The following is a 19,099-nucleotide window of genomic DNA, read 5'->3' on the forward strand; positions in this document are numbered from 1 at the left end:
AATGATGCATAAATGAATAAAATAGAGATACATTTAGCATAGAAGGGAAGACATGACCAGGTCAAAACTGATCAAGTATCTTGCAAACAGTCCTTTTTTATTGATGCTCCAACTCAAAATTACAATGCTCTAATGAGAAAAGATAGTTCAAATGACTTAAGTCCCACCCCTAATACTTCCAATGCATGAAGTATTTAACTCAAAACCTACAATGATTTGCATTATGCACTTGGCAATCTATTATTAATTACAACAAAAGAAAATTGTCTAGTGTAACCACGAAGTGGCCATGCTGAGAACACTGGGACACTTGGTCCTCTTTTTTAGGGATGTTGTTGCGGAGAAATTAATTTTGTTGTACTGGCTCTCCTGACATGGCTGGTGCTGACATGGATTTACACTGTCACTTCAATCATATTTGGCTCATTCCTCCTGAGGATCACACAGGTCACTCCACGATTCTTCATCTGGAATCTTGATCTTCATTAGCCTCCTATATATTTAATCAGCTTTAATGTATTTTGAAAAGGTGGGTTTAACTACAAAAACATGTTTCAGCTCATGCTCAATGTAGATTTGATTACTGATAGCTTCCAGCAATGCCTTTCCTCTTATGCTGCCTTTGATGTTGGAAAGATTTGCAACATCCGTGGCTATACCTTGGAGTTTCTTGACATAGTCCTCTCTGGCCGTGAGTTTGTCATTTATGAGAAACAGAGAGGGGAGACCTTTCTAATTTAAAGGCTGAATTATGTTGAAGAACCTGTTCACTGTTAGCTCCAGATTTTGACATTTTTCTTCTAGTTGTTTCTTGAATTTAAAAATTTGATTATCCTGTTAGCTTTTTTTGGCATGTCTCCCAACTATTCATTAGTAGCTGAAATATCTTCTCTAGCCTTTTCAACTAATTCTTTATGTTCAAAGATAATTTGGATGTTGGGCCAAATTTCATTCATACCATTGATTATATTATTCCAAATAATCTCCTCCTAGAGTGTTCCCAATAGATGATTCTTTCTTTGATTTTTGTAGCCTTTCAATCAAGGTCCTTGCCATCTGCATCTCTACTAAGTGGTCACTTTCGACCCATTTGATTTGATCCTCTAGCACATTAACTTGAGTTTCTAGCCTCTTAATCTCCTCAGTCTGAAGATTCATGCCTTCCATGGATCTGGCTAGTTGTTCTGTACTGCTTCTTGTCTCAGTGGCAGCAGTTGCTGGTGTGGCCGTAGGAAGAGCTTAGAGAGGAAGAGATTCCATAGTAGTGCTGGTCATCCGTGTTTCCTTATCCTTTTCTTGTATCATTTTCTCCATCTTTGCTTCCATTTGTTTAATTTGGAGGGATTGCTCTATTATTAACTTCATCATATCAGCCTTTTTGCTCTTTGTTTCCTTTATCTCCTTGGTCAAGGGATCATGTGTTGCAGGCATCTTGAGCTACTTCTTCAAAGCTGCTATATCCAACTCATTTTTCTTGATTACTTCTTCTGTTGCTTTTACATATATAGAATTATACCCAATCCTCACTACTAAGTCGTCCAAAGACTTAATTCTGTTGTCCTTTGACTGTGATGAAATCCTTTCCATCTTTAACTGTGATTGAGCATTTGACAAAGCTACCCGCATTTTAAACAAGTTCATAGAAGTGCTGGTTAGAGTATATAAAATCATTTCACTTGTTTTCTTGTGCATTTCTAGCTGATCAATTGGATGAACACTCTTGGAATCAAACTCAAAAGAAGTTTGCTTATAATCTACTGGAGTTTTGGGCTCTACTGTCTGTGCTTCCAAAAATTCCATGTGCATCTTGCCCTTTTCTAAATCAAAGGCTAAGAGAAGTCTGCCTTGAGAAGTTGCACTTTGTTTCCAAAACTGAGCATAAGTGTTCTTTTTCAATTTCTCATTCCTGATTTTAATCTCCCTGAAGGTATCAAAGACTGTCTCCTCCTTTTCTCCAGTGACATTTGTAGATGAGGAAACTTGAAGAGATTACTGCCTTTCTGAAATTGGAGTGGCAGGAAAAGATTTCCCTCCAGTTGGGGATGAGTTTGGAATATCAATGAGATTGATGACTGTTTGCTGCGGTGATTCCTTGCCCATGTCCATGTGCTTTCTGGGCTTCTTCCTGTATTTCAATTTGAATTCCTTCATAGAAGTATCAGTCCCTGGTGACTGATCTTCTCTAGGTCTTTTCCCGGTTATTCCCTGTTCTTGTTCTTTTCCCTTTTCTGTTTTGTCTTTAGTAGTCTGCCTTTCCTGCTGTCTTGGAGTCTGTGCACTGGAAGAAGAAATCACTTGTTCCTCAGCCTCTTGTAATGTGTCTAGCATCCACTCAATTTGGTTCATGTATTTTTCAATTTCAGGCCTTTGAGTGTGAATATAGGCTGTTGACTTGTTCTCCACCCTTTTCTTGGAGATGATGCCCCATGGGTCATAGGACCATGTAAAACTGTGGGTGAATTTCATTTCCTTCAATCTCTTATCTGCCTCCTCCCCTGCTGCTTTATTGTTACAAATGAAAGGACTAATTTGGGATTTGATCCTAAATTGTGAATTTTTCTTGGCTGCTACAAAATGCACTTCATCTGCATTGATCATTTGTCTGATGTATTCAAGTGCAAAGATCCTCATGGGGAGGAACTTTGGCAACTTATAAGGAGCCAACTCACAGCCATATACTCTTAATTCAATGTAATTTTGGTACAAGTACCAATCGCCTGTTCTTGCTTGGTCTGTCAACTGCTTAATCCTTCTAATTTCTTCATTGATTCTGGGTTCTGCAGTCTCATTGAGGAGACTCATTGCTGGGTGAAGAAACATTTCTACAAATGTTTTGTAGCTAAAGTATTTTGGGTCCTTCATCACTAATGTTGTCCAAAAAATAACAGATTAGGGTTCATCTTCCTCATTCAACTTGCTCATTGAAAACTGGAACCTGTCTGCCTGAAAATAAACAAACATATATACCAAAACTGAAGGGTATTGGAAGACTTCCTCTATGAAGAAATTGACAAACTGCTCATGGATGGCATCTGCTAGAAATTGATTGAAATTGAAAAAGACAAAGGGCTTGGATTCTGTTGATAAAATAGATAGAAAACCTATGATAGCTTATCAAGGCACTTGTCTGAATAATAGCCAAGTAAATAAGAAAGAATAGTGACAATGTGTCTGGTTTTGTCAAGGAAAACAGAGGAAGAATAAGGAGGATTCTTATTTGGCAGAGGTGTTTGCTTAGTCATGAAGATTTCTAAGGTTTTAGCTCTCTTAGAAAAATCTAGCTTCTAATACATTTCAGTAAGAATCTCATGGGAAAAGGGAGTAGTTCCTTCAATAACAGGAGCCTGCATCGTTTGCATAATAGACTTGGCATCAATGGTAAACAATATATGTCCTGTTAGGGCCATCACTACCCTTTGCTATGGATTGTAGCATGAGTAGAATTTCCTGATCTATTCTGGGCAACTGTGGGTTTTAGGGAAGATATAGAAAGGTAAATTAGTGTCCCAGAGGCCTATGTCATCTACTTCATCCACAAATTTATCTTCTCATGAGTTGTATATGTCAAATAAATCAAACTCTGAGAGTGTTTCATGTATCTTAAAATCCCTGTCTGCGAATGGTATGTGATCCAAATCCAATGGTGGATGGACCATTGGGTTAAATACCTCCTTTTCTTTCTTCTTAGGTGTCATGGTTGTCTTCTGTAAAAACCTTTGAAAACGAAACTATGTTGATTTTGCAGTAGACCTGCAACAGAAAGGGATGAGAAGAAATGGGAATTTATTGAGGGACAGAGAAAAGGGATGAATTAGAAGTGGGATTTGGGAAGGGGAATGCTCTGTAATTGCATAAAAATGAAGCTTTCTGCAACGATAATGCTATTTCAGTATGTTTACTGCGTTCTCTGTGCATGCATGAATGGATTTGAATTGTACCTATAAACAACGAGATCACATAAAAAATTTGTAAATGGATATGAGATGGTGCATTTGTATATTTCTGAGGTGTTTACCGTTGGCATGGCTTGACTTGGCGCGGGTCCATTGGCTAACAATCCAGCCAATTGAATGCACAATGACGGGAATGGAGGTGATAGGATGGATGGGACGGGATGACGTTGTGAGGTGGCGGGAGTGAGAAACAGTTAGAACGGGGAGGTGGTTTAGTTGAAGGCATAAACCATTTTTCAGGGGGCCCTGAGAGTGGTAAGCAGTATGAGAGGGGGGGGTGCGAAATCGTGAGAGCGCGACACGTCAGTGGTTTAAAACCACTGATTTTGGACCCCCCCCCCCCCGAGCTTAACTTTTAGAGGGTGAGGGGGGGTCGGAAATGCTTATTGACCGTTGGATCGAATGGAGTGAGTGGAGATTAGGTGAGAGATGGGGGCAGGTAAGGTTGGATGTGACGGGTAAGTGAGTGGTGGGGTAGGGAAATAAATGGGGGGCAGACTATAGGGATATAGGGTATAGAATAAGGTTAGGGAAAATGATATAAGACCTTTTTCCCCCTTTTGGATTCTTTTCCTGACATTAGGAAAAAGACATTGAGGTATATTATCAAACCTTAAAGAGCTTATCATGTCCTTTTTCCTTTTTAAATTTTTCTCAATCTACCTACCCTTATTTTCTAATCTAGCATTTTTTTCTTTTTTTATTTGCAGGTGTTATCACCCAAATTTTTTCAAAACATCATTGTGTCAACTCTGCTTTTGGTCATGATTTCAAGGAGGTCTAAAAGTCATTTTAGTCTTGATAAAAGGGTAAGTGATAGGGTTTGAAGTCTTAAAATGTCATCTTTCATTTCCAAATAAAGTCCTTTAGGTTCACTTCATGGTCAAATAGGTCACATTTTCCATTTAGAAGTCATTCCATTAAGTTTAGGGTTAAATTTTTGCAATCATACAGGAATCCGTAGTTTCGTAGCGCAACTAGTTCAAAAAAGGTGATTTGCGCTACGAAAACAAGCTAATTTCGTAGCGCACTATGAGGCAAAAACCCTGTTTTTCTGTTTTTAGTAGTCAACTTCCAAGGGGGTTCCTGAGCAATTGAAAACTCATTTTTGAAAAATGAAAGAGGTTTTTCTTATAAACATTCTTATCTACAAAAACCTCCTCCATTTTTGTAACAGCTATCAGGGATCAAGAGATAGGAGCTCAGGAGTGCAACCTTCTTTTTTAGGAAAAGCAGAGTTATTTTTATTGGTTGATGAAGTGGCTGTTGCTTTCCACTCCCTCATTTTGTCACCTTTCTCTCCACATTCGAATATCATTCCTTAAACAAGTTACCCAAGCTCCTCTCTGTCATTTACTTTTCAACCTTTTCATGTATCAGTCAGCTGTCACCTTTGAAAAGTTAACTTTGTGACAAACAACTTGCTGTCCAAAAAGTTCTTTACAGCTGTCATATTTTTAAGAGGGTAGTTTGGGTTATAAAGGGAAATTGCCATGAAGATGAAAGCATAAAAAGAAGGCTATGTGTTTGGATAGGAGCCTATAGAGATTTAACTGATCATGGACAACCTCAGCTTCACACAAGCTTTCATCCAGACAGGTTACATGTATTTCTACCAGGAGCTGCAAGGGGATTTGTGTGTTTCTTGGACTGTTTTGAGCTGTTGGTTTCAAAAGGAATTTTCAGGCAAATGAAGATGAGTTTCAAAAATATGAAGGAGGTTTTTTCTAAGAACATAACAAGGAACAAAAACCTCTTTCAAATTTCTCCCAGGTGCTACCAATTTGGAGATTCGAAGTTTCCTTTGAGACCTATTTTCAGAATTCAGAATTTTCCTGTTTTATACATGATTTTATAATGCAGATTATGGACAACTGAAACTGGTTTTCAAAAAACTGAGAGAGGTTTTTCTTATAAACATTCTTATCTACAAAAAAATCCTCCATTTTTGTAACATCTATCAGGGATCAAAAGATATAAGCTTTGTCTCAACACCTATTTTTCAGATGAAAACAGTGCAGAAAAAACCAGCTATGAAGAAATGGAAGAAAGGTTAAGAGCAACTAATAATGAAATTGCTAGACTAAGGATGAGAGCAAGAAGGCATGCTACTGAGAAGACAGATTTCAAGAGGATAAAGGCTCTCTGGGAAGTTGAAAAAGCTTCCAAACCATAAATAGTTAGCAGTGAAGCTCAGTACTTTACTTGGACCGTTCCTGCAATCAAAGAAGCCAGATTTGTGAGGAGAATGAATGCTCAGTTGAGAGCTACTAACAGGAGATTGAAAAGAAAAATTGAAGACCTAGAAATACAGTTAACAAAAGCTGAAGAAAGGCTACAACAATAATGAAACAGAGTGATAAAAAAAAAGGGCAGTAAAGGATATATCTTAAAACAATTTTGGTATTAAAAAGAAGGTCATCTCTGAAGAAGAACAATCTTATAAGGTTAATTTGTTTTGTTTTTGGTGATCATATCAGTCTTTATGAAATATTGAAAATTCCCAAACTATAGATTTTGAAGGCCGTGTTGAAAAAAGAGCATACACAACAGTTTTGTAGCGCGCTACGAAACTGCTGAAGGTGACTTTTTAGCACTTTATAGATGCATTTCGAAGGTAAGGTCTGATAAAGTCCAAGTTTTGATGATTGCTGGTAGACATATGAGGATCATTGATGAAGTTTCAAATGGCAGTGATGCATAATGGTTCAAAGAAGTAATCCATACATGATATAAAACCTGTGCTACGAAAACAGGTTATTTTCGTAGCATAGTCATGTTTCATTCTCTTTTTCATCTATTCGAGAGTTATTTTCTTGCACAGGTGGACAAATGAAGTTTAAATGGATTACTAACACATGCCACATATGAAACTACTCGAAGATAAGCATAAAGGATTAAGGGCCTTAAAAGGAGGAACTCTGTCTCCTTGTTTTTAGGACAGTTAGGTCATGACTTAGCAGGGTTAGCAACAAAATTGGAGACATCATCAAGCTCGAGGACATGGATTGGCAGCTGATTAAAGAATGTATTAAAGTCATAGATAGGGTTGTTGAAAGAATGTTTTAGGAGTTTCACTCCTATTTGTATTATGACTCTTAAAGACAGCCAACTGTCAAGTTGTAATCAAGTAGTTGTTTTATGAATAGATAGGTGTCAATAATAGGAATTTGAATTCCCCTAGAAATGGATCATAGTATCCAAGGTTGTAAAAATTCTATATTAAGCTTGAGAATCGAATTCCTCAGGGTTGGTAATTTCATTAGCAAAAGAAAGTTGTGTTATTGTAAGAAACTATGGTTTTTCAAACTTAATACAGAGATTAGTTTGACTACTCAAGATTCATAAGGAGTTTATGTGTTTGATATTCTTATGGCCTTTTTCAATTACTTATTTGTAGTGGTATGAGCTTGTGATACTTAGAATTCATTGGAAAATGCTCTAACTTCCTTCACATGCTTGTAAACTGTGTTGATTCACTGTGTTACTGTTTTATTTATAAACCTAAACTCTAAGTGCTTTGATTTCCATGTTTTGCTGATCATGTTGTTTTATTGAAGACTATCTTGACTCCATAGCCCAATAGATGTTTGCTAATCCTTGATTCAACCAGTCAACCAGTTATACATTTGCCCATTTTGTTCCTAGAGTTAACCATCTAATCATTAATCAAAAATCGTAAACCTATTGAGAGAGCCCTCTTAGGTTGAGGAGGCTAAGCCTCAACCAAAAGATTGGTTTGAAAGAGTTACTTAGAGTCTACTTGATCAGCAACCTATCAGGTTTAGATTTTGTGATAACATTTTGGTGTGTCTGTCGGGAGCTTGAAGATTACTCATTCCCGAAATGAAGAAGCTGGACTTCTGAAGGTAGCAGGAGCTCAGGAAGCTGTTCGAGGTTGCATCTGCTATTCGAGGCTGCATCTACCTTGGCGACTCCACATATCAAATAAAAAATTGGAAGGTGACTCCACTGCTAGAAGATCAGTAGTTTGATGAAGTTTCAAGATAAGTGCCACTGCAAGAATGAATGCCAAGTATGCCCCTATGAATCAGTCTCATATTCCTGGTTTTCCAAATCCTATGCCAAAGGTTGAATGGTTAGATGATCTTCCAATATTCAAAGATGAAAAGAAAGACAATGTTGCTCTTCATTTGGTTAGGTTCCATATGCATGTACATAGTCTTAAGGTTCAGTTCCCTGAAGATTGTCTCATGAAGATGTTTATGACCACTTTAGAAGGAAAATCATGGTCTTGGTATAAAGGCTTGGAAAATGGTTCATTATATTCGCTTGCTAATTTCCATGATGTATTCTATGAGATGTATAAAGAGTGTCATCCCTCCTTATTGCTGGTCAAAGATTGTTGTAAACATTCTATGAGTTTTATTCAATATTTGGAGGATTGTTATGATGATGATGAATTCATGGATGAAGAAATTTTAGAGGCTCTTCATAACAATACATTTCAACACCAAGAAGAAAGGATAACTTCCCATGAAATGCAACATGAAAATCAGCAGGGGTTTACTTATGAAAACCATGTTACATCCTCTAAGATTAATGTAAAGATGTAGCAAACTTTCCAGTATTTTGATCATAAAGAGTATGAAAATCATTGCAAACACCAAGAAGAAATACTGGAAGATAACTTTTATAACCCTCAGGTAGAGGAAAAGGCTTACATCAAAGAATGAGCATAATAATGAGGAAAATTACATTATTTGTGGGAATCATTTAGAAAAACAGTTGGATAGCATATCAAAGGAATCTTGTGTGGCCGAGAATCAGTTGTTTGAAGATATAGAATGTTATGATGATCATCAAACTAATCATCTCTTTTTTGACCCTATAGTTGATTACATGGAAAAGATTTACTGTTTAGATTTCCAGTTATATTTTCATCTTGAAGATCAGTTACATCTCATGCTACCTCGGTTATTTCAGTATCAAGTTTATTTTTTGCTTCAAGCACAATCGAGAGATTCAAGTGTCAGATTAGATCAATGACTGGCTTCATTGGAAGTTTCATGTTCCTTGAGCTACAAATGGAGGCTGCAGCTGATAGGATAGGTAGGAATGTGTAAATAAGCTCAGGGTAGGTTGACTGAGCATTTTTTAGTAGGTGCAGTTTGAGTCCTCTTGCAGAAATCATTAAAGCTTGGGGAGTAGATTGGGCAAAATTTCAGAATTTTATTCTAAAGGATGGATAGCAGCACTGGAGCTACTGGTTCTTAGTGTACCACTGGGGCATACTATCCCTAGTGGAGCCATTGTTATCACCCAAAAATTTTCAAAACATCATTGTGTCAACTCTGCTTTTGGTCATGATTTCAAGGAGGTCTAAAAGTCATTTTAGTCTTGATAAAAGGGTAAGTGATAGGGTTTGAAGTCTTAAAATGTCATCTTTCATTTCCAAATAAAGTCCTTTAGGTTCACTTCATGGTCAAATAGGTCACATTTTCCATTTAGAAGTCATTCCATTAAGTTTAGGGTTAAATTTTTTCAATCATACAGGAATCCGTAGTTTCGTAGCGCAGCTAGTTCAAAAAAGGTGATTTGCACTACGAAAACAAGCTAATTTCGTAGTGCACTATGAGGCAAAAACCCTATTTTTCTGTTTTTAGTAGTCAACTTCCAAGGGGGTTCCTGAGCAATTAAAACCCATTTTTGAAAAATGAAAGAGAATTTCTTATAAACATTCGTATCTACAAAAACCTCCTCCATTTTTGTAACAACTATCAGGGATCAAGAGATAGGAGCTCAGGAGTGCAACCTTCTTTTTCAAGAAAAGCAGAGTTATTTGGTTGATGAAGTGGCTGTTGCTTTCCACTCCCTCATTTTGTCACCTTTCTTTCCACATTCGAATATCATTCCTTAAACAAGTTACCCAAGTTCTTCTCTGTCATTTACTTTTCAACCTTTGCATGTATCAATCAGCTATCACCTTTGAAAAGTTAACTTTGTGACAAACAGCTTGCTGTCCAAAAAGTTCTTTACATCTGTCATATTTTTAAGAGGGTAGTTTGGGTTATAAAGGGAAATTGCCATGAAGATGAAAGCATAAAAAGAAGGCTGTGTTTGGATAGGAACCTATAGAGATTTAACTGATCATGGACGACCTCAGCTTCACACAAGCTTTCATCCAGACAGGTTACATGTATTTCTACCAAGAGCTGCAAGGGGATTTGTGTGTTTCTTGGACTGTTTTGAGCTGTTGGTTTCAAAAGGAATTTTCAGGAAAATGAGGATGAATTTCAAAAATCTGAAGGAGGTTTTTTCTAAGAAAATAACAAGGAACAAAAACCTCTTTCAAATTTCTCCCAAGTGCTACCAATGTGGAGATTTGAAGTTTCCTTTGAGACTTATATTCAGAATTCAGAATTTTCCTGTTTTATATATGATTTTATAATACAGATTCTGGACAACTGAAACTGGTTTTCAAAAAACTGCGAGAGGTTTTTCTTATAAACATTCTTATCTACAAACACCTACTCCATTTTTGTAACAACTATCAGGGATCAAAAGATACAAGCTCTGTCTGAACACCTATTTTTCAGATGAAAACAGTGCAGAAAAAACCAGCTATGAAGAAATGGAAGAAAGGTTAAGAGCAACTAATAATGAAATTGCTAGACTAAGGATGAGAGAAAGAAGGCATGCTACTTAGAAGACAGATTTCAAGAGGATAAAGGCTCTTTGGGAAGTTGAAAAATCTTCCAAACCAGAAATAGTCAGCAGTGAAGCTCAGTACTTTACTTGGACTGTTCCTGCAATCAAAGAAGCCAGATTTGTAAGGAGGATGAATGTTCAGTTAAGAGCTACTAACAGGAGATTGAAAAGACAAATTTAAGACCTAGAAATACAGTTAACAAAAGTTGAAGAAAGGCTACAACAATAATTAAACAAAGTGATAAAAAAGGGCAGTAAAGGATATATCTTAAAACAGTTTTGGTATTAAAAAGAAGGTCATCTCTAAAGAAGAACAATATTTTAAGGTTAAGTTGTTTTGTCTTTGGTGATCATATCAATCTTTATGAAATATTGAAAATTCACAAACTGTATATTTTGAAGGTCGTGTTGAAAAAAGAGCATACACAACAGTTTCGTAGCACGCTAGAAAATTGCTGCAGGTGACTTTTTAGCACTTTATAGATGCATTTCGAAGGTAAGGTTTGATAAAGTCCAAGTTTTGATGATTGTTGGTAGACATATGAGGATCATTGATGAAGTTTCAGATGGTAGTGATGCAGAATGGTTCAAAGAAGTATTCCATAAATGATATAAAATTTGTGCTACGAAAACAGGCTATTTTCGCAGCACAGTCATGTTTCATTCTTTTTTTCATCTATTCGAGAGTTCTTTTCTTGCGCAGGTGGAAAAATAAAGTTTAAATGGATTACTAACACATGCCACATATGAAACTGCTCGAAGATAAGCATAAAGGATTAAGGGCCTTAAAAGGAGGAACTTTGTCTCCTTGTTTTTAGGACAGTTAGGTCATGACTCAACAGGGTTAGCAACAAAACTGGAGACATCATCAAGGTTGAGGACATGGATTGGCAGCTGATTAAAGAATGTATTTAAGTCATAGATAGGGTTGTTGAAAGCATGTTTTAGGAGTTTCACTCCTAATTTTATTATGACTCTTAAAGACAACCAACTGTCAAGTTGTAATCAAGTAGTTGTTTTATGAATAGATATGTGTCAATAATAGGAATTCGAATTCCCCTAGAAATGTATCATAGTATCCAAGGTTGTAAAAATTCTATATTAAGCTTGAGAATCGAATTCCTCAGGGTTGGTAATTTCATTAGCAAAAGAAAGTTGTGTTATTGTAAGAAACTGTGGTTTTTCAAACTTAATATAGAGATCAGTTTGACTACTCAAGATTCACAAGGAGTTTATGTGTTTGATGTTCTTATGGCCTTTTTCAATTACTTATTTGCAGTGGTATGAGCTTGTGATACTTAGAATTCATTGGAAAATGCTCTAACTTCCTTCACATGCTTGTAAACTGTGTTAATTCACTGTGTTACTGTTTTATTTATAAACCTAAACTCTAAGTGCCTTGACTTCCATGTTTTGCTAATCATGTTGTTTTGTTGAAGACTATCTTGACTCCATAGCCCAATAGATGTTTGCTAATCCTTGATTCAACCAGTCAACCAGTTATACATTTGCCCATTTTGTTCCTAGAGTTAGCCATCTAATCATTAATAAAAAATCTTAAACCAATTGAGAGAGCCCTCTCAGGGTGAGGAAGCTAAGCCTCAACCAAAAGATTGGTTTGAAAGAGTTACTCAGAGTCTACTTGATTGGCAGCTTATCAAGGTCAGATTTTGTGATAACAACAGTGTGAATTTGGACTTGCAGACTCGTTCACTTTTTCTTTAATTTCTAACTTACTGTATCACTTATTTCTCCCATTAGTCCAGATTAAACAGTTGAACCAATTTTATTTCTACCTAGCTACTGATTTGTGAAGATTAAACTGTTTGGCCGATCTTTATTTTCTACCCTATCAACAAAAATTTAAATTTGTTCAATTAGGCTTAGACTATATGATTTGAACAACATTTGGGGTTTTCTTTTTCTTCTTATTTTTTCTCTTTTATTCTTTTATTCTCCTTTTCTTATATACCCTCTTTTCATATATATATATATATATATATATATATATATATATATATATATATATATATATATATATATATATATATATATTGAAATCAATTGAATATTGGAATCTGTGAACAATTTGAAATCTGCAAACTGTGAAATACTTATTCACCTTGAGATCATATAAATTATAGGACCTTAACAACTCCTATGAGCACCTGATTGAATATCCCAATGTTGTTAAGGTGGCTCGGTTGCAGTGTTCCTCCTGTGACCACCCAATTGAATATGCCACCCTGCCAACTAGAAATCGCCTATTTGGCTTTCTAGTGCAAAGAAACCCTATACAAACTCCATAAGTTCCCTTTCCCTCCTAACCCATGTCCATACCGTAATCGTAGTGTATTCGAGTTCTTAGAGACAACACCCTCTCGTTCCCCCTTCTCAAAATCCACTTCCCTATTCAAAACTTTGTTTTTCCTTCCATCGACCCTCCTTTCCCCCACTTTTCCATGACAAAATGATATCCCATTTGAAACTTAAAAAAAAAAGTTTTTCACTTATCTCCCATGAAAAAACACACAGACAATAGCTAACTTTTCATCAAAATCTAACCCGTGGACCCTCCTTTTACATGTATTATATAGAATAACATATCAAGCTTAGATCCACAATGTTTGGGGAAATTAAAATTACAAAATATGATAAAATATCAAACAAATATCAAGATCCAAAATAAATGGATCTAAAAGCCTCCTCATCCATCTTTAGTTTGTTGTTAAGTTGAATTGATAAGATGGCTCTCCAACTGAAAGTTGACTGGCCATTTTTCTAAAAATAGAAAAAATTAAATGTGGCAAATTTCTGAAAAAAAAGGGATTCAAATATGCATTCAAATCTTCCAAACCATGATACATGTTGCAAAACTGAAAGAGGTTTTTGTAAATCAACTCGTTCCCAACAAAAACCTCTTTTGGTTTTTTGAAATTCATCACCACCTTATCGAAAATCATGCCCAAAGTTAATGACTAAAACAAAAAAATCATTAAATATTTAAATCTTGGACGAAGGGTTGCAAAGATTCCTTCATATCCACCAACCATGATAGCTAGGTTTAAATGAGAGGTTTTTGGAAATTGGTCCATTCCTGCAAAAACCTCTTTTGGTTTTCATGAATTCGTTTCCAACTGTTCGGAAACTCCGCTTGAACACGGTGACTAAAACAAAGAAAAACAGTGTTGTTGTAGGCGATGAAAAATGATTTCGTAGCGGACCTGTAGGTGTTGAAAAATGATTTCATAGCACCCCTACGAAATGAAAATTATATAGCCTTGAGAAATGAAACTTAGTTTGGATTATCTTTAACATTTGGATTGGTCAATAATTTATACAAAATCTTAAAATATCTCTTTATCCATAAAAATTATTGACTTGTAGCCCAAACTAATTTAAAGTTGTTTTAAAATGACTTTCACCTCAAACTTCAAAAGTAACTGAACTAAGCTAGAGTTTACTTTTTTCAAAGGATTTATTAACTTTTGAAAATGTTAAAAATAGTGCTAACAACATCAATACTTTCTATGTGTGTATTGAATATTGCATCATAATGGCATATTAAGTGTATCAAAATATAAAAGTTTCGCATCTTATTGACATCATCTATGTTTCAAAATACATAAATTTTGCATCATGTTAGGTTATTTTTTGTTCGTTTAAAAACTTGATAGTAAATGGATCAATAGAGAGGAGGTAGAAAGGATCAACAAGGCCAAGGCTTAAGGACTAGTTAGGTCTATAGCCATCTTCTCGATTGTGGTGCTTTTAGATTTCAATGGCTAAAAGGATAATGCAAGAGGTGTAATAGGGAGCTAAGGCCAAGATTTTAGTTTGATTGTAAAAAGTTAAATGATTAGAGCTAAAATAAATGTTCAAAGATTTAGTGATTAGAGCTAAAATAAATTCAAATTCAAATTGCAAATAATGTTATACTATATACTTAAAAGTTACAAAACATTGTACTCAAAACATATAAAGCATATATAAATCTTTTTTTTTTAACAAGATTGGATAGTGGATATATTACCAAAAGTTGTGATGGAACAAGCTTCTATTACAATCAACTATAGCATAAGTGGAAACTAAGCCGTGAGAATGCGCTGGGAACGCAGTCCCTTCTCCTGTGCTTATATTAAAAAATTCATAGATTTCTATAGCTATTCTTGAATACTGTCTAACATATTGTCCTACTAGTAAAGCAAATTTACATAACATTGATTCTCTGGTATTTTTTCATGTTTTGTAGACTGACTACTCCTGAGAGGGCTGATTCTTCTTGTCTTGAATTCCATTTGGTTTGCTTCCTTCTTTTTCCCCTTGGGCTACTTGCTGTTCCTTCTGTTGTTTTTTTGTACCCTCTGTTCGCTGTGCCTTCTATTGTTGTGTTGTTCCTTTTGCTTGGTGTTCCTTCTGTTGGCCGCGGATGTTCCTTCTGTTGTTGTGCTGTTCCTTCTACTTGATGTTCCTTCTATTGGCCATGGCTATTCCTTCTGTTTGTTGTTCCTTCTGTTGTTGTGTTGTTCCTTTTGTTGTTGTGCTGTTCCTTCTGTTGACTGCGGCTATTTTCTATTCCTTTTGCTTGCTGCTTAGTGTTCTTGAGTGTGACTGATAGGGAGGAGAGGTGCTGATGGGGGGAGGAAGAGAGGCGGAAATGGGTGCTAGAGGGGGAGAGAGGTTGGTGGCTAGAGGTTTGCACAACATAGATGGTTGGAAGCTTGAAATCTCTCCAGAGAGTCCTGAAATGAAGATCTCCTCCGTGTCTGGGTTTTTTTTCAAAATTCTGAGTACAACGCTCAATCTGAGTGTTGAGGCCAATGAATGCAGATCTGCCTACTGTAGCTTGGTTAAGGTAGAGGATGAAGCAAGAAGGGTCCTCCATTAAGACTAAGGTTTCCTTGAGGCAGCAAACAACCTTTATTTTCCAGAGAGTCTGCTTGCTTATTTAAATCGCGTAGAATGTGGTAAGAGTAAACTCTGTCAAAATATTTCAAAGTGTTTCGGATTCGCTACAGAGTTTTGTTTAATGCAGAATTACAAAAATGATCTTCGGAGTTTAAAAGTTTAATCAGAAGCTTCAAGTCTCCAAAAATTTGAATTATTTTATAACCTAGCTCCTTCGCAATCTGACAAGCTTTTAAGAGATTGTAACTCTCTGCTTGATTGTTCGAGCTAGTGCCTAGGCCCCAACTGAAGCCGGTTTCACTCGATCTATCCGGGGAAAGAATCAAACCCCCTGCACCTGCAGTTCCTGGGTTCCCCTTGGACGCTCCATCAAAGAAGATCGTGGCTTTTGAGGTCCCCTGCCACCACGTGTGAAAGTCACCTTCAGTGAGTCGCAAGCGCCAAGAAGGAGCATTCAACGGTTTGCTGACTGAATCGTTCCTCTCTCTTATCGAGCAGGATCCCAGCCACGTAGAAGCTTCTGAAGGTAAAGAGGAGGCGGGAGCTGATTTACCTGCAATTTCCAGCAAGAGGGCTTTCACTTTGGCCGCCACTACCATTGAATTCGAAAGCCTGTTGTTGAAAACGCAGTCATTTCTAGCCAACCACACTTTCCACCAAAGGAATTTTGGAATAGCTTGCCAGATGTTGTTCCAGACTACATTTTTAGCTTTTTTCTCAGGATTTTGGTTTGTCTAGGAGATGTAAAGAGAAACGACAGATGTCTGGGAGGGGGAGGGAGCACTAAGACCGTGAAGGACCAAATTCCAGACTGCTTGTGTGAAATCGCAGTCAACCAGTAAGTGATCAGAGGTTTCAGTAGCAGAGTTGCATAAGCAGCATCTAAAGGGGCCGTGGAACCCTCTTTTGTTCAGATTTTCACCTGTTAGTGCCTTTCTATGCATGAGTAACCATGTGAAGAAATTCACCTTTGGTAGGCTAAAGGGGGACCAAACTGATTTCCAGAGCTTCGGTGTCAGTGAAGGGGCATGAGTAGATTGTAAAGAGGAGAAACCTTGAGTTGCTATGTAAATTCCTGTTCTTCCCCACCCCCATTTGTCCTTGGATGAGCGATGGATAGAGGTGAGGCCAGAGAGTTGTATACAACAAGTTTTTTTCAGCATGAAGAGGTTCCGAGACCCCTAGAAAAGTCCATCCTGCCCAATTCCATTTGTTGTCCCAAGAGCAAATGTCTACAAGCCAGAGGAGACCTTTGTGCACTAGCCAGATCTTTAACTCATTGCAGGAATTTAGGGAGGCCAAAGGTGCATTCCCTTGAATAGTATCCTCCCATAGTAAGGTTCTCTGACCATTGCCGGGGATCCTGTATAAATGCTGCTGTAAGTGATCGATGCATCTTTTGCTTAAATTCCAAATTGCTGTTCTTGTTGGAGTAGATGTTGTTGTAAGGTTTCTCAAGGAGCCTCCCTTTAGGTATTTCATCCAGAGGATCTTGCTGACAAGATGTTTTTTGTCTACATACAACTGCTGTATGATTTTTCCACCAAGAGCCAAATTTGCTAAGGCTGGATCCAGAATCTGTAACCCACCTTCCTGGAGTGGTATTTTAAGGATATCCCATCTTACCAGATGTAACTTGCTCTGGTTTCCCTTACCCCCGTTCCATAGAAAATCCCGAAGGAGCTTGGAGATCTATTTCGTGATAGACTTGGGCGCTAGCAGGAGGGAAGACTGGAAGATGGGGAGGGCGGAGAGGACTGCCTTTATCAAAACTAGCTTCCCAGCCTTTGTTAGCCATTGGCCTCCCCAATATGCTATTTTTGCTTTTATCTTGCTAATTACTTTGATCCAGAGGGAGGGAGGGCTTGGTCCCAAGGTTAAGGGAAGGCCTAGGTATTTGATCTTTTCCCATTTGTCATACCCAGGGAATCCCAAGGAGCAAGCGATTCGAAGGATAGTTGGATGATCTACATTCCAACCGTAGACAACACTTTTTCTTTTGTTGATCAAGGCTCCTGTAATTAAGCAGAAGTGTTGAAGAATTTCATTGAAAGCCCTTTCTATGAAATTCGTTCTCCACATTTCAGTAGTTTCAATCCCACTTCTTCACCCCTGTGAGCATCACCCGATGCAATGAGTGCTAAGTGAACTATTCAAAAATCATGAGAAATTAGTCACTTTACGACTACCTCTCATGGAAATGGTCATACTTTGAATGACTTACTTAACGCAGTTGAATCCCAAAAATGATATCTAATATAATGCACTGCGTAAATCCCCCATACTTAAGCCCTTTCTATCTTAATCGAGGCCCCTCCCAAGAGGAGAGAGTCATCCGCAAAGAGGGCATGATTTATAGGATCCACACCTCTTGCTGCCTTAATGCCTGGGATAGAGCCTACTTCCCTTTCAACTGTTAGCTTTCTGCTTAGGGATTCTGCCAACAGGATATAAAGAAAGGGTGACAATGGGCACCCTTGGTAGAGCCCTCTTGTAGCTTGGAAAAAATCAGCATGTCTACCATTAACTAGGGGCGCTATCCAAGGTCTATATGTGCAGGCTTTAATCAAGTTGACAAACTCAGCACTAAAACCAAAAGAGAGAAGGATTTTATAGAGGAATGAGAGTTTAACTCGGTCAAAAGCATTTGACATATCCAACTTGATGAGCATGCCTTTTTCCTTCCGAATGTGGCTAGAGTGGAGGGCTTCTTGCACTTGGATCACATTGTCTATGAGGTGCCTTCCTTTGACAAAACTGCCCTGAAGAGGGGAGATCAGATTCCCTAATAGAGGCTTGAGTCTATTGGCTAAGAGTTTGGTGAGAATCTTGTATGAGGCATTGCAGAGTGAGATAGGCGGAACCTGTCGAAAGTCTCTGGGTTAACTTCTTTCGGGATTAAAGCAAGGAAGGTGGAGTTGGTGCACCCTCCCACTTTGGCTTTCTTTTGGAAGGCTTTTATCATTCAGAGGAGATCGAGTTTTATTACATTCCAGCAAGCTCTGTAAAAATGGATGGTGAAGCCATCCGACCCAGGGGCTTTATCCGGCTCCATTGACCATATGACTTCCACTATCTCTTTTTTAGTAAAAGGCTTCAATAACCCAACGTTTAAATCTGCAGTGACAAGTGAAGGGATGTTTGACAAAAAGTCAGCAGCCAGATCATCATCAGAAGAACCATCCTCCTGAAACAGTTGCTGAAAATGAGATGTGGCGGCCTGTTTTAAAAGAGGCTGTCCTTTGATGACTTCCCCCTCCCTGGTGGATATTTTTGAGATGTGATTCTGAGAGAGATGAGCTTTGCATTGTCTGTGAAAGAATGATGTGTTTCTATCTCCAGCTTGCAGCCAGAGGCTGCGAGACTTGAGGCGCCAATACTCCTCTTCTTGGTGAAAGGAGAGAAAAGAGTTGAACTGGGCGTTCTGTTCGATGAGCAGCTGAGCTTTGGTGGTTTTAGTTTCTTCCATGCCTAGTTGAATCTCAGCTAAAGCCTACACAGTCTTTTGTCTATTGCTCGTTGGAGTGGAGAGGGTTTTTTTTTTTGCCTAGGTTTTTAAGGCATAC

This window comes from Pinus tabuliformis, chromosome 3_1 (genome assembly GCF_031772625.1).
Source record: "Pinus tabuliformis cultivar Carrire ecotype Pingquan chromosome 3_1, CPIR1, whole genome shotgun sequence".
NCBI classification, from domain to species: Eukaryota; Viridiplantae; Streptophyta; class Pinopsida; order Pinales; family Pinaceae; genus Pinus; species Pinus tabuliformis.